Below are 6,840 nucleotides of genomic sequence, written 5' to 3'. Positions count from 1 at the left end.
AGATAGAAGATGGAAATGAACAGCGCAACATTAACGCAGACCGTAGGAAAGCAGTACACACATAGGCGCTGAAGTCACAACGAAGTTTTTATTGAAAACCAACAGCGGTTAGCCATCATACCGTATTTGCATCGCATGTCGCACGGTTTCAAGAGTGTCCGCGCCCGATATGACCTCGGTGTAGTGTTTTTTTCACCGCTCAAATTAGCTGGCGAGTAGCTAGCGAGTACCCCCGTGCCCGAGCCAAGATTGAACATGCACTCAGCAAAGGAGGCAGCCATGTCAGGCGCAAGGCACAGTCAGTATATTGTATAACAGGCATTGTATATGAGCTCGTCTTATCGTGTGGACGCTGCTACATAGGTTAATAAGAAAGGTGTATAAACGGAAGATTAAAGGAACACGAAAACACAAGAAATACTAACGAACCGAATCACCTTATCCTGCACTCCCGTCCATGCAGGTGTATGATGGGGTTTAGTAAGAGTAACAACATCGCGATACATAAAGACAGTCTAACCCGTTTGATCATTGAAGCTTACCAGATTCAGAAAGCACGAGACAGATCGGTCAGCCATCCATCAATCGCATTAACAGAAAAAAAAGATATATTGACAAGTGCCAAACGGGTAGATTACATGTGCACGCGGAACGGCGTGGCACGCGCAGAAAGGAAGATTTTACGCTATTGCGCATAAGCTTTTATTTCTTTATTTGATTCTTACACACTGACAATTTCTCTGCATATATGTTGCTACGTCTTCAATAATAATTCAGTAAAGTACTGCGCTTGTGTGTATCTTCCTTTCTTATGGCGTGCGTTAAAGTTGCACTTTTTATTTCCGTCAAGTTAAACAAACGTTCTGTCGCTATAGACTGGTTCAACAATAAACGAATTAGCATCCACAATCATCGTGAGTTGACTTCTGCCTCTTTCTTTTACAACAAATCTGAGAATAAGGTTACTTCGTCAAACTATATGAAGTTACTGCTTTAACCATCTAACCAGATGTTGCTTAAGAACGGCAAATGTTCACGTTGGTAACACACCAACAATATAAAGTGCGCGGTTATGTCCCTCCTGTCTGCGGGCTTCAGGATTTGAAGCAGACTTCTGCAGAACAAGCAAGATGAGAACGTAGTGACATGAGTAAGTATCCTAAGTTGCTGATTAGCAAATTACAAACTAAGCATTGCTCGTTGATCTTTGTCGACGAACAGAAACGAAGACAGCACCTACAATATACTTCGCAGATACCGACTTCGTGGGCAGCTGGTTCTGGTTTGAGTTTGAACCTTGAGTTTGAAAGGGAAGAACGAATTTTTATCAACATTCCCCCCCCCCTGAAATTCAATATGGCGGTCAAGTGCATACCCTCATAATTCGAAGCGGGAGATAAGCATTTGCCCTGTGAGAGTCCGTTCGGCTGCGGCTTTCGCGCCCGTAACATTCAGTGTGCACACTTCTCTGTGCGCTTTTGCTTTGAACTGCCGCCTTAAGCTTACGAGTGCGAAAGCAAAAAGATTGCTGACGCAATTTCTCATAAAAATATAAATGAAAAATACTATAGCCTTAACATAATGGATACTCCACCTGCTCAAGGCATTTTTTGTGTGTATGAAGAATGGTTTGAAACAGTCATGGAAGCTTACTATTGTTTTGACAATTTACGAACAAAGCCGTCACAGCTTTATTTGTTTCACATAGAAAAACCCTCTCAGGCTAACAAAAACGTATGCTCTCTTTACCGCACTCTCTCTACGAGAACTTTAAGCGCCCTCTGCTTGTCGAATGTGTAAAAGATGCACTCCACAGTGTGGCCTGCTTCGTGCGTTTCCAGGCGCTTTTACCACCTCCGCATGAAAGGTAATCAAGGAGCTCATGTACATAATCCCGTAACGTTCCTTTCCATGGCATCTATTTGCAGTAATTTCAAGTTAACTTGTTGGTAAAAGTTACAAAATGAAGAATGCTTGTATCGCTATGATGCATGGCACAGTGTATTTGGGGCTGCTCTGTTAACTGATACAGGAGCTACAAGAATAATTTTTGAATCAATTGTGCTTCGTGTGTAATATGACGTCCAATCGTTTATCGAAGTCGTGCAATAGCGAAAGCAATAGTGTAGAACCCGACTCATTGCTTCGGCATAATGCGTAGGCTTGCCTTTTTTTTCTTAAAAAAACATTTAATGTTATTTATCGCATCAAAAGCAATAAATGCAAAGAATTTGACAACGGCGCGGTAATTTTATAGCCTCTCTTTTCGCAGCACTTGGCCGTAACCGCGATGTCAACCCAGAACGCCCTGCATCGAGCTGCGCTGGCTGTGCTGATGCTGAGCCTTGCCGGATGTATCAGCGAAAAAGCGTGCATTACCTCAGATTGCTTTATTGTTTGTATACATGATGGATTTAGAGGCGGCCGTTGTATCTTAGGAACATGCCAATGCAAGCAGCCAGCAAACTGGCGACCAGAGTGGTATGAGGACACGACGTCGACTGAAGGCATGCATTAGTTAACTTTCCGATGAAATTTTTCTGTCTAATCACTATCGGTTGTCATAACTATATCAAAGTGCCTTTAATAACAATTACAGTGGGACTCCAACGCTGGAAAATGTGGATGTAGAGAATTTTCAAATAAAACATACCTTGCAGATGACAGGCGAAACAGTCATTTATTAAAGGGCTCCTCATCTGGTATGGGCGATGCAAACAAACAAGCGTGGCTCGTAGATCACGCTTTCGAGATCGTGTCTGCAAATATGAAATTGCGGCATAGCGTGAAAACCATGCCAAATTTCAAACATACGGCAGCATGGCCTTTCTTTTGAGGGGGCCGGGCTTCACAGGCAGACACAATATGCACTCCTTGCAACCCCAACAATCTTACTAATTTACTTGGGCTATCATCCGATGCGGAAGGCGCGACGCTGCCTCTGGAAATGTGCCGTGGAGCAAAAGAGGAAAGGTGTAAAAAAATTATGGGGATCCTGCGCACTCTAGCAATCGATGTAAGCGAAGCTTTCTGTACTGTTTGCTTTGACTGGCGATAATTAGCAGTGCTTTTCACGACGACTATATAACTTTTTCAGCGTTCAGTACGGTACGACAGTGGTGAGTTGATGGCAAATTTTACCTTGCGTGCACCACTGCTCTTGGTTTTCGTAGTACACAGAACATCCAGCCAGATATGTTTGCTTGAGGCGTTGTTGTGCGTCATTGTTCATATCCTCCAAGAAGGTTGGCAATGTCATTTCCTAACAGGGTGTATACCATCTTGGCAAATACGTTAAACTTTCATAAATTGATGAGACTGTACGTACCATAACTACAATAAGATTGTGCGGCATGATGTAGTAGCAGAGTCTGGAATAATCTGGCCCCTTGGGTGAAAGTGCACGAGCGTTTTGGGTGCATGCGTTTCTGTATTTTGCGCTCGTTGAAATGCGGCAGCCGCGATCGAGGTCGAACCTGCGACCTCGTGCAACGATAAAGCCGCAAAGTTACTGCTACAGGCATAAAAGTGTTGATTTCACGTTTCTAGCATTTGCTTTTAGCACTGCTATACTCGGCATCTCCTCTCGACGATTAATGTTTCACAGGTGAGCGTGCAGCCATAAAAGACCCTTCGCTTTGCATCGTCGTTATTCTCAGCACCAGGAAGCTGGCTACTAAATCAGCGTGACCAGAGGTGACTAGACTCGACCCGACATAGACAGTGACACGGAAACCAAGGAGCTTACTTCGAGGTGACAACAGCAGCCGCCCATCGTGTAAGCAATACCCACCTCGAGGACCACTCCAGCTGAACCTGACCTGACAAGCGGACCGTCAGTAATGGTCCACTGCTTGATAAAAGGGGCCAACGTCGAGGACTTCCCTGGGAAAAACTTCGAGATAAAATTGACCAGTTCACAATGCAGTGATATTGTGAAGCCGTTGAAGGAAGTATGTGGTGGCGCGCGTCAAGGTCGTTGTAGAGTGATGAGTAAGGAGCACTAAGGGCTGTCTTGAACTATAAGGCACTAAAGAAGCCGGAATTGTTAAAAGGACCATCACCAGGCCCCATAGCAAATTTTGTTTATACGATGTACGTAGCTACATGTCCTCTAATGAGCGTTCTGCCGCTAACCCATCATTTTAGGTGACAAGCTCCACAGCTAAGCGAGCCACTCTCCCCACTTTCCCCGTTTAGCCTCGGCAAGCGGAATTCCTTGCCTGCTTTCTCTCATACCCGACCTCGAGGATCGCGCGATGCACACGTCACGGACGCCGCCTTCATTTTTTTCTCCTCGCTTATTTATTCTTACTTTTTTTTTCTGTGCGGCGCACTGCTGCTGGAATTGTCGCGCAGCGCCCTATTTGGCGCTCTGTGCAGGACAACTGACTAGCGGTATAAGCCAGTGGCACACGAATACTGAGGCAGACACAAGCCGATCACAGAGTATAATCCCGCGGTAGAACACGGTAGGAAATGACGTCGTTTCGGTGTCTACGGGCGCAATTGCACGACCTGGGAACAAGCAGACAAACCGAAAGTACGTTTCTCTTGCTGCGGTGCGAAGTAAAACAAAACACGCAGACATTCGGGTTATGTGTTTGATTATTTCTCTAAGCTTTATTTCGTCTATTCAAGCAACGCATTACACAAATAACGGATGTTGCTTTGAATAATTCTCGAAGTCACGTGTCACCACGAGCGATGCGACAGTGAAAACGCGTGTACGTAGGCCCACTAGCACGTCTACGTCATCATCCCGCTTGGATCACGGTGACCGCGAGGAGAAGGGAAAACGGCGCTCGGTTTGAAATTTGAGATCTTTCTGAGGCGCGAGTGATGTAATACTTTGCAGACCCGATCGTTATCGCGCAATGTATGCTGTGCGCTTGTCAGCTCAAGATGGCCAGACCTGTTGAGGGGCCCTTTAAATTTGGCCATAGAGTTTAGCCTCCATGTTGCCGAATCAAAGAGAAAGCCGGAGATCAATAAGGCGATGCAATGTCGCGTGACAGGCAGATGAAGTGGGTGCAGCCCGAAAACTTTTGACGAATAGCCGAGGGCTAATGGCGAAATGTCGTCGAATCAGAATTAACCATTTTTCTTTTGTTCAGTGAAATCATCCATAATCAGTGTCTACATGCTATGTCAGATGGGATCTATCGCGGTTTTCGTGATGTCTCGTGACACACATGTGAAGTGAGGGTAGTTGAAAGAAGTTTTTGACCAGTCGCGGTAGGCTGACTGCAGAATTAGAATAGAAAAGGTTGGAATAACTTTGCGTTATAGCGCCCAAGGTAACAGGCCATCGCGCAGAACGGAAAAGGGTTCATTATGGCGGTTCATGAAATGGCGGCGTCGCGAAGGGTTGAGTGAGAAGGAATAGGGTGCGTCTCCGCGAGCAAGATTGCGGCTGAAATGTTCCACCTGGCAGAGACACGTCCGTACGAGGCGGACCAGTCGGGCAGTCATTGAGGTGGAATGCGCACAAAGGGAGAACTTCCCGCGTTTACGGCTTCCCCTTCAGGGACGAGAACGCAAGCTGCGGGCACTCATAGTTAGCAGAAACAAACCGAAATTGGATTATATATTACCTATAGTATAGGGCGTGTATCAGTTACCACTGTAGGAACCTGCTGCAGCGCGTATTGAGAAGCAATTTTCTTCTCCTTTGCATGTAGGCAGAGTGTAGTTTTTGTGTTTTAGGTGTTAAAAGCCACTATATCAATTAGTTTAACAGTAGAAGCAGTCAGCAGAGCGCAGTACGTTTTGCCTTAGAGGCGCTGCTGCTGGCTGGTAGCACCGACCGAATGAGCAACTAAATACGCGATATATGCCCCTTTGACCTTTTACGATTCCAGTGACGAATTCTGTGGTTAAAAAATGAGCCTTCGCTTTCTTTTTCTCTGGCGACTTCTGATTCACGCGCCACGTAGGAGAATGGTTAGCTCGGAAAGGGAGAGTCTGAGGACACGGGACACGCTACGGTGCGAGCCTCCCGAGTTTTTCGAAAACAAATTTCGGCCTTACCGTGTGACAGAATTTACAGTGGTCTGGAAGGCGTTTCGCTATAAGAAGGGTGAATTAAAAGGCAGTACCCACGGTCGGAGCCGTTGCCTCTGGTGTAGAAAAAGCCCCATGTCCACCCTGGTTTTCGTGTCAGTTTTCTGTTGGTATGTTTTTCATACGTCTTTTGTATTATCGCATGGATGTATCTGCTTGTTAGCTGATTTTGGTAATCACTTCTTGGAGTATGTAGGAAATGCCAGTTTTTAGTTTGAGAGGAGGACGCGCGAGAGGGATAAGACAGTGGTAGGGATTTTTTGTCAAGTATGATGTGTCATGGTGGAGCGCAACCTTTTGCTCGATTGCATTGTGGTTGTGGGTCGCGTACTGTTCTGGAGTGAATACTTATCAAATAAGCGAAGAAAAGGTTGCGAGACCGGCTTGCGAGTGCAGCTTCAACGACCCAGGGAGGAAAGGCACCTGAGCGCCATGAGGCCTGCTGAACGACGAGAGGGAAACCACGTGCTGCGAATAAGGGATTCGTCACACAATGGAAGGAAATAAAAACGTTCTCTCCTCCAGTGTCTGCCGGTCCCTACGCGTCGTTAGTTTCTTCCCCCGCCGGAGATGCTCCTACGATTAGCGTTTAGCTTTGTTATACCCGGCATCCCTTCACCACGATTAATGCTTCACCAGCGATCGCTCAGCTATGAAAGGCCTTTCACGCTGCATCTTCGTTTTCTCGCGACCAAGGAGCTGGTGACTAAATCAGCGTCTCCATATAGACTTGACCTGACATAAACTGCGACATGCAAAGAAAGGAGCTCACTT

At 46.0% G+C, this 6,840-nt stretch overlaps 1 long non-coding RNA gene across 1 annotated transcript; it reads left to right on the top strand.

The window, feature by feature from the left end:
• Nucleotides 1-1,755: 1,755 nt before the first annotated feature.
• On the top strand, nucleotides 1,756-2,664 carry LOC129381983 (uncharacterized). Its single transcript, XR_008610065.1, has 2 exons — nucleotides 1,756-1,867; nucleotides 2,273-2,664. It is a non-coding gene; the product is annotated as an uncharacterized lncRNA (long non-coding RNA).
• The last annotated feature ends 4,176 nt before the right edge of the window (nucleotides 2,665-6,840 follow it).

The sequence above is a fragment of the Dermacentor andersoni genome, chromosome 10, assembly GCF_023375885.2.
Source record: "Dermacentor andersoni chromosome 10, qqDerAnde1_hic_scaffold, whole genome shotgun sequence".
In the NCBI taxonomy this organism is placed as follows: Eukaryota; Metazoa; Arthropoda; class Arachnida; order Ixodida; family Ixodidae; genus Dermacentor; species Dermacentor andersoni.
Note: the sequence above shows the minus strand (reverse complement) of the source record. Positions and strands in the feature narration are given on the sequence as shown.